The 8,441-nt window shown below is 39.0% G+C and overlaps 1 long non-coding RNA gene across 1 annotated transcript in view; it reads right to left on the bottom strand.

The window, feature by feature from the left end:
* Positions 1-2,086: 2,086 nt before the first annotated feature.
* Positions 2,087-8,441, bottom strand: part of LOC133559449 (uncharacterized) — a 46,845-nt gene continuing 40,490 nt past the window's right edge. The window contains exons 3-4 of the long non-coding RNA XR_009808176.1: positions 4,583-4,653; positions 2,087-2,377 (exon numbers count right to left, since the gene is read on the bottom strand). This is a non-coding gene — a long non-coding RNA (uncharacterized LOC133559449). The remainder of the gene's footprint in view (positions 2,378-4,582; positions 4,654-8,441) is intronic.

Here is an 8,441-nt window from a genome sequence, read left to right as displayed (position 1 = left end):
GCATCTCTCACAACCCCTGAAATGGTGAAAAAGACATAAAAAGACGCTCAATGGGACAACTTTTTAAACACCACTATTAACTGAACAATAATATTTTTACACTGGGTCATGCAAATACACAATTTTTTTAACTTAAAAAATATATAATTATGACCCGCATACTTTGACCGTGACCCCAAAGGGAATACGCGGTAGGAAATGGATGGATGGATGGATACTTTGACTTTTCAGTATGTGGCTCTTGGTGGAAAAAAAGTTTGGACACCCATGGACTAAAGCAGTGGTCCCCAACCTTTTTGTATCCGCGGACCGGTCAACGCTTAATAATTTGTTTCGCGGCCTGGGGGGGTGTCCTTTTTTTTCTTTTTTTTCTTTCCTTCTTTGTCATGAAAAAGTCATGAAAAAGGGAGTTTTTGTGGTTGGTGCACTATTTGTAAGTGTATATTGTGTTTTTTATGTTGATTTAATACAAAAAAATATATATATATATATTTTTATTTTTTATAAAAAATTCTTCTGCGGCCCGGTACCAATCGGGCCACGGCCCAGTGGTTGGGGACCACTGGACTAAAGTATCACAAGTGTCAATATTTTGATTTGAGAATTGATATTAGTGCATAAAAATCTGGTATCGGCGGGTACCGATATTTCAGTATCGACCCACACATTACTAACAATGCCATTCAATTTTTAATGGGGTAAAATTGCTTAGTTTTTTGTACTATTGAGTATTGATCGGACCTTTTGGAATGGATTATTATCAAAAACCAATTCAAACACCATTTGTTCTTATAGGAAAATGACAAATGTGTAATCTTTTTTTTTATTTTGGCTCCTCTTTCTAATATTAGGATAGTTTTTTCTTAACTTTTGGTATATTTTTGAATATTGTTTTGGATGCAAACCTTTTTTAAGCATCCTGTTCCAGAATGTTTGGTATTGTTATACCAGCAAATTTGGGGTTAATATGTGGTCCCTATTTGTGCTTTTTATTAGTGTGTGTGTGTGTGTGTGTGTGTGTGTGTGTGTGTGTGTGTGTGTGTGTGTGTGTGTGTGTGTGTGTGTGTGTGTGTGTGTGTGTGTGTGTGTGTTAGTTCTTAAGTCGAGTTCGTTTACTTGCTGCAATTTTCGCTTTTTGCGAGCATGGGCGGTGGAACGAACATTCTGACTTTATTGGCCATTAGAGAACTTTAGAGCTTGTGTGTGTGTGTGCGCGTGTGTGTGTGTGAGTGTGTATTTGTGTGTGTGTGTGTGTGTGTGTGTGTGAGTGTTCAAGTCAATTTTGGCTTGAAGTATCTGATATCACTTCCTCTATTTGAGCAATTGATACGAGCTCTTCAGTCTGAGCTTTGCACACACGAGTGCACACATGCACACAATTGACGTTAAATAACCTCTAAAGGGCTTTTATGTAGTTTAAAAAACAGTCATTTAATTGAAGAACCTTATTTAGTATAAAAAATAAAAAAAAACAATTTTCATGCAAACACTCTCACTGATATGCACGGAAGGGGCGGGGGGGGGGGGGGGGTGGGGGGGGACAAAAAGCCTTGTTCCTTTTACTCAAACAAGATGCGAGCTGATTGGCTCCTCACGGCGGTCCTCTGATGAAGACGATCGGTCACTTTGATCGCCCGCTGAGGTCACTGGATGAGGTCAAGAGGGAGTCGAGGGGTCCGCTGATGAATCCTTTGACGAGCGTGATCCCGAAATGAAACGTGACGCCTCGTTTGGCCAAAAGAACAAACATGATTGCCCGGCAAAAAAACAACAACTTTTTGACTGACTCATCAGCGTACGCCTTGCAAGACAAACTTTTAGGGCAGGTTCACACTCGTGGTCCGGCCCAAAAAACTAAATACTCAAACAGACGGTGGTACATTTATGACCAAAAGGTAACATGTAAATACTATATTGTATGCTAGTTGACTTGCAGACGGAATTCGAATATAATGCACACACACACACACATACACACTCAAAAATTGGGGGGGAGAATGTCAGGTTCAAACACTGATGACATCTTTTAATCAGACAAGAAGAAAGGAACCAAGCAGAGACAGAGTTAGGTATAACTCATGAGGAGAAAGCATGGCGCTGAACACTTAGTCACAGTCTCGCCCTACGCTCTAAGGTTCAGCTCCCGCGTCCCTCTTTTTATTCAGAGTTTGATAGTCAACATCACTGAGGCCGCCTCTAAAAGGAGTGGTCACATATATTGTGCAACGCAGGTCCAGGACGCACAGTACGTGATGGAATGGGTAGGGGGCCTTGTTATTTTGCCTTGTCTCCGCTTCGTCTGCGTGTTGTCATCTTATCTTCGTTGAGGTCCTTGAAGTCCTTGGCTGAGGCCACCCCTCAGACAAGAAGTTTTGTCCTTGCATAGATTAGAAAACGTCTAATTTGAGCACAATAGCTAATAACTAAAGCAACGGACTATAAGCATACTAAAGTTAGTGTGAAAATATATACATATAATTATTCTAACAGAGAAATTTGGTTTGAATGCTAAAATGCTGGCGTTAGCATGCTAACAGTTAGAATTTATCAAGTACAAATTCAGTATTATAACGTGAACGGATGTAAAATTGTCTTAAAACCGTTGGTATGTATCAAGTACCAAGTTATATGACTTTGAGTTGTTCAGCAGCATAGTTGGCTAAAAAAGTTAGCATACTTACGATAGTATGCCACTGTTAGCATTATAACAGTTAGCATGTATCAAGTACCAAGTTATATGACTCTGAAATGTTCAACTGCATAGATGGTTAAGAAGGTGAGCATGCTAAAGTTAGTAGGCTGGAATTCTACCATGAATTAATTTACGTGGACCCCGACTTAAACAAGTAGAAAAACTTTTTCGGGTGTTACCATTTATTGGTCAATTGTACGAAATATGTACTGTACTGTGCAGTCTACTAATAAAACTTTCAATTAATCAATCAATGCTAACGTCAGCATTATAACAGTACATGTCAAGTACCAAGTTACGTGACTCTGGAATAGAGTAGTATGGTATACCGGTACTGGTATAGTATCCCGGTACTAATGAATCAAAAACGGTACTATACGATGTTTGAAAAGCCTTTGTTTGTTTACTTACTATTAAAAGACAAGTTGTCTAGTATGTTCACTATTTTATTTGAAGACAAAATTTTTCTTCGATTGCAATGAGAAACTTATGTTTAATGTTCCATAAGTTTTTTTTGTTAAAATAAAGCCAATTTTTGTGGTCCCACTTATTTAGAAAAGGACCAAAAAGTATTGAAAAATATCGAAAAACAACTTTGGTATCGGTACAGTTACTAAAATATTGTTTTCGGGAGAACACTACTCTGAGGTGTTTGACTGTAAAATCGATTGGAAAAAAAAAGCTAAAATGCTAACATTAGCATGTGTAAAATACCAAGTTATATGAGTCTGAGACTAAATTGGCCAAAAAAGTTAGCATGTTAACCAATCAGTGGCCACGATAGTGAACAGCATAGGCTGATTGTTATGGTCATGTCTATTGGCCGATACGATTAGTAGTATTCGGTATTTTTGGTTCATTTAACCATGTTTATGCTAGAAAACATGTGCAATATGTTTTGATAACACGAAGCTAAGATTTGGATGTGGCGTTCAGATAGTTTAGCATATATTGATTTACCTGTTCCGTCTCAGTTTGGTATCTTTAATGTACAAAATGTATCAAAAATTCAATAAAAGTTGTATTTATGAGGCCCACGCTGGGAAAAGTTTGAACAGCCCTGGATTAGACATATAGAGTGTGTTAAATATCGAACCGGTTAGGTTTTCATTATCACACGTGGGTGAAGAATGGCAACCCTATTGTCATGATCCGTGGTCCGGATCATGTTTTTGTTATGTTCTGCTAATTATGGACTCCCTTAGTTCCTGTTTTTGTGCACCCTTGTTAGTTACCATGGCTATTTAATATTTCCACCTGCCTCTGATTAGTGTTCGGCACGTTCACCTGCTGCCGAGCACTAATCAGAGAGCTATTTATTTACGTTGCTCGCCACAATGGGTCTGGCGCCATTGTTTGCTTCATGCCTTGCCACATAAGTCGTGTTTCATGCCACAGTTCCCTGAGTATTGCTTGTCCCTAGTCCAGGCTAAGAGTTAGCTCTAGCTCCAAGTGCGATCAGCGCGTAGTTTCTTAGCCTTGAGTTCCTTTTTGTTTGTACCTCTTTGAGAGTTAATAATTAAACCATGTTCCTACCATCCGTTGTCGTCCGGAGTTGTCCCTCTGCATCCCGGGAGAACAACCCCGCAGTAAGCTGCGACCCAAACCGTGACATTTATCCTTCTTCATAGCATGTTCAAAATATAGATTTTACAGTAAATAAAAATGTCAACTCAGTCACCAGAATTTTACCATAAAGTTTATGGTGTGTTTTTTTTTACACCAAATTACTGTAAATTGAAAAGTTTACCACCATTCTTTACATGTAAAATTTTGGTGGCTGAGCTACCAGGGTTTTTTTTAGCACAGTGCATTGCTGTTAATGGAAAAATGGTACCACTGACGATTTTAATATGAAAATTACATGATTTTAAAATAAAGCCTACTAACCTTTTTTGACTTGCAGACATGCCATCAATCAGTGGTGTGCCGTCAGGGCCAGCAAGGCCTTCTCTGCCGGCCTACCATAAATCATGATCATACATGAGTAAAAGTTCATTTTATTTTTATTTACTTTTCATAAATATATAAACGTATTCAACACATTCTCTTCATTTTACATTTAAGTCCTACTAAAACATTCACATTTTGCACAATGAGATGTAAACATGGGATCATGTGTACATTCCTGTAACTTTCTGTTTGTAAAATATACCTGTATTAGTATTTCTTTAATATAGTAACATCATTAAATGAAGAAAAAACATTTTATTTTTCACTAAAGAAGAGTTCGGTGAATGCGCATGTGAAACTGGCGGGGTTCGGTACCTCCAACAAGGTTGAAAACCGCTGGGTTAGGGCTTTGATCCAATCAGCTAGCTTGTTGCCAGTGCTGTATGAATTCTGCCAGAGGCCTTCTGAATTCTGCCGGAGGCCTTCTGAATCATCATTAGCGGCAGTTGTGTAAACGAACGGAGGACATTCAGTTAACAGAGGGTTTTGATAGCCGATCAGATCACGGGTTGTTGACAGTAACCCATCTAGGTGGCTTGAACGTGACTGGAATTGGATACTCACTTGTCACTCCCAAGTATCCAATCGCAAGTTTTGATTTACGAAAGCAGAAAGTAACACCGGACCCATCCACGGCCAGTGGAGAAATCAGTGGTACTCACTTTTTTAACCGACAAAGCAAAGCAAAATGTTGATTAAGTGGCAGATATATATTTGCAAGGCCATTTTCAAGAAGGATATTTAAAGGGGAACATTATCACAATTTCAAAAGGGTTAAAAACAATAAAAATCAGTTTCCAGTGGCTTGTTGTATTTTTTGAACTTTTTTTCACAATTTTACCGGAATATCCCTAAATAAAGCTTTAAAGTGCCTTATTTTCGCTATCTTCGAAACCACTATCAATTTCCCTGTGACGTCATACAGGGCTGCCAATACAAACAACATGGCGGTTACCACAGCAAGATATAGCGACATTAGCTCGGATTCAGACTCGGATTTCAGCGGCTTAAGCGATTCAACAGATTACGCATGTATTGAAACAGATGGTCGGAGTATGGAGGCAGATAGCGAAAACGAAATTGAAGAAGAAATTGAAGCTATTGAGCGAATAGCTACTGATGCTATTCGGCCATAGCGTGGGTGTACCTAATGAAGTGGCCCATAGCATGGCTGCCTTATTAGCATCGCCGGTAAAATGTGTGGACCAAACGATCAGGACTTTCGCATCTTGTGACACTGGAGCAACTTAAATCCATCGATTAGTGAGTGTTTGTTTCGCATTAAATGTGGGTATCTAGTTTCAAATGTACATACAGCTAGTGTAAATAGCATGTTAGCATAGTATGTTAGCATCGATTAGCTGGCAGTCATGCCGTGACCAAATATGTCTGATTAGCACATAAGTCAACAACATCAACAAAACTGACCTTTGTGATTTCGTTGACTTAATCGTTGCAAATGCATCTGCAGGTTTTCCATACATCTCTGTGCCATGTCTGTCTTAGCATCGCCGGTCAAATGTGAAGACACTTTGGTACATTCAATGGGGGTCTGGCGGCAGATTTCTTGCCAGCGGTGCAACTTGAATCCCTCCCTGTTAATGTTGTTACACCCTCCCACAACACACCGACGAGGCATGATGTCTCCAAGGTTCCAAAAAATAGTCGAAAAAACGGAAAATAACAGAGCTGAGACCCGGTGTTTGTAATGTGAAAATGAAAATGGCGGGTGTGTTACCTCGGTGACGTCACGTTCTGACGTCATCGCTAAAAGACCGATAAACAGAAAGGCGTTCAATTTGCCAAAATTCACCCATTTAGAGTTCGGGAATCGGTTAAAAAAATACATGGTCTTTTTTCTGCAACATCAAGGTATATATTGACGCTTGCATAGGTTTGGTGATAATGTTCCCCTTTAAAGAGAAACTAGATATTGAGAGACGTGGTCGGCCGACCGCAGAAACTAATTAAGTTGTTCTGTAGGTGTAATGGTCTAGCTTTCACTTCATCTCGACTATGAACAGTACCAATGGCTTTACAAATTGTTAGTTCAAATATATTTTTTTCACATTCAATATGTTTTTTACAAACATTTTTGTTTTGACACTACCACATCTGATGCGGTTTTTTGTTTTTTAAATGCGCCAAAAATAGCCCCTTGGTATACTAGTGACAAATTGAAGTGATTCAATGCCCATCACTGCGCAGGTGTGTTTCTGTATGGTATTTTTCAAGCTGTGGTCATTTGGCGACATAAATGTTTGTATTTTGAGAGGTATATATTGAAGTGGGACTAAGTAAGATATCACTGAAGGCCGAGGTAGGAAATGCACGGCCCGCCAATGATTGTGCAGCTGGAAAGAGGTTAATATTATTGTCATGATCCGTAGTCTGGATCATGTTTTTGTATTTTCTGTTTGTTTTAGTTTCCATGACGACTCAATTAGTTCCTGTTTGCCCTTCCTTGTTTTTGTCACCTTGGTTACTCATTGTGTTCACCTGTCTCTGATTAGTACTTGCCCGCTCACCTGCTTCCCGAGCACTAATCAAAGGCAGTATTTAAGCTTGTCTTTGCCAGTCAGTCGCCCTGGCATCATTGTTCTTTTCACACTTTGTTCATTCTTGATTTCTTGCTGCTCTTGTCTTGCCACGTAAGTTTTCTTTGTTATTCAAGCCCAGTTTATTGCGTTGTTTAGTTCGTGTTTCATGTCCTAAGTTGTTTTTACCCCCGCCTCGTGTGTGCTTTTTGTTTGTACCTTTTTTAAGTCAAGATTAAATCATGTTTATACCTGCACGCCATGTCCCGAGTAGTCCGTCTGCTTTCCTGGTAGAACGACACCGCAGCAAGTTGCGACGCTCCCGTCTTGACAATTATTATGAGTTACATTCGGTAACCTCCTTTTGGTGGGCCAAACTGTATGAAACGACGGGCCAAATTACGCCCACGGGCCCAACTTTGGGCATCCCTGCTCTTGACCAAAGGTACGCTATTTAATGAAATACACTCAGTTTGATATATCACAGTCGTTAAGGTCCATAAATTACCGATCGCGTTATTCCCGAGATCACGTTTTATAGAAACCCTTCTTTTTGTACCCTTCTTTATCGGGAAAGTTATGAGCTGTAGCTCGGCTGCCTAAACCTGCTTGGTGGATTGTGCCCCCACGTCACAGAATTGATATATCGATATATATTTTTTTATTCCTTCTTTTAGAGACTTTCATAAAGATTAACTATGTAAGTATTACCATCTGTGAAGGTTGCGTCTCTCAGGACGCAAAGGACGACAGGAAGCAGCTAGCAGGTAAGAATATATATATATATATATATATATATATATATATATATATATATATATATATATATATATATATATATATATATATGTATGTATGTATGTATGTATATATATATGTATATATATATATGTGTGTGTGTGTGTGTTTGTATGTATGTAAGTATGTATGTATTTACTTTCCCTAAATATCTAAAAGTATTTATATTCTCTTCATGTCATAATATACTCTTTCCAGTACTGTTGTTTTTAGGTTATAGTGTTTATCCAATCAGAATTCAGCTAATTTATGTTGCCACGCTGTACCAAATCTGCCCAGAGCCTTCAGAATCGACAATGTGGGCGTCTGTGTATTGTAAGTGGACGGGCACATACAGATGATAGATTATTGCGATAGCCATCAGAGCACAAGTTGTTGTCAATAAGGCCTTTTAGCTCGCCTCACGTTGAACTGTGCAGATCAGCAGAGCCACACCCGGGACACTTACAGTTGATAGACAG

This window comes from Nerophis ophidion, linkage group LG09 (assembly GCF_033978795.1).
Source record: "Nerophis ophidion isolate RoL-2023_Sa linkage group LG09, RoL_Noph_v1.0, whole genome shotgun sequence".
NCBI lineage: Eukaryota > Metazoa > Chordata > Actinopteri > Syngnathiformes > Syngnathidae > Nerophis > Nerophis ophidion.
This window is presented reverse-complemented; position numbering and strand designations above follow the sequence as displayed.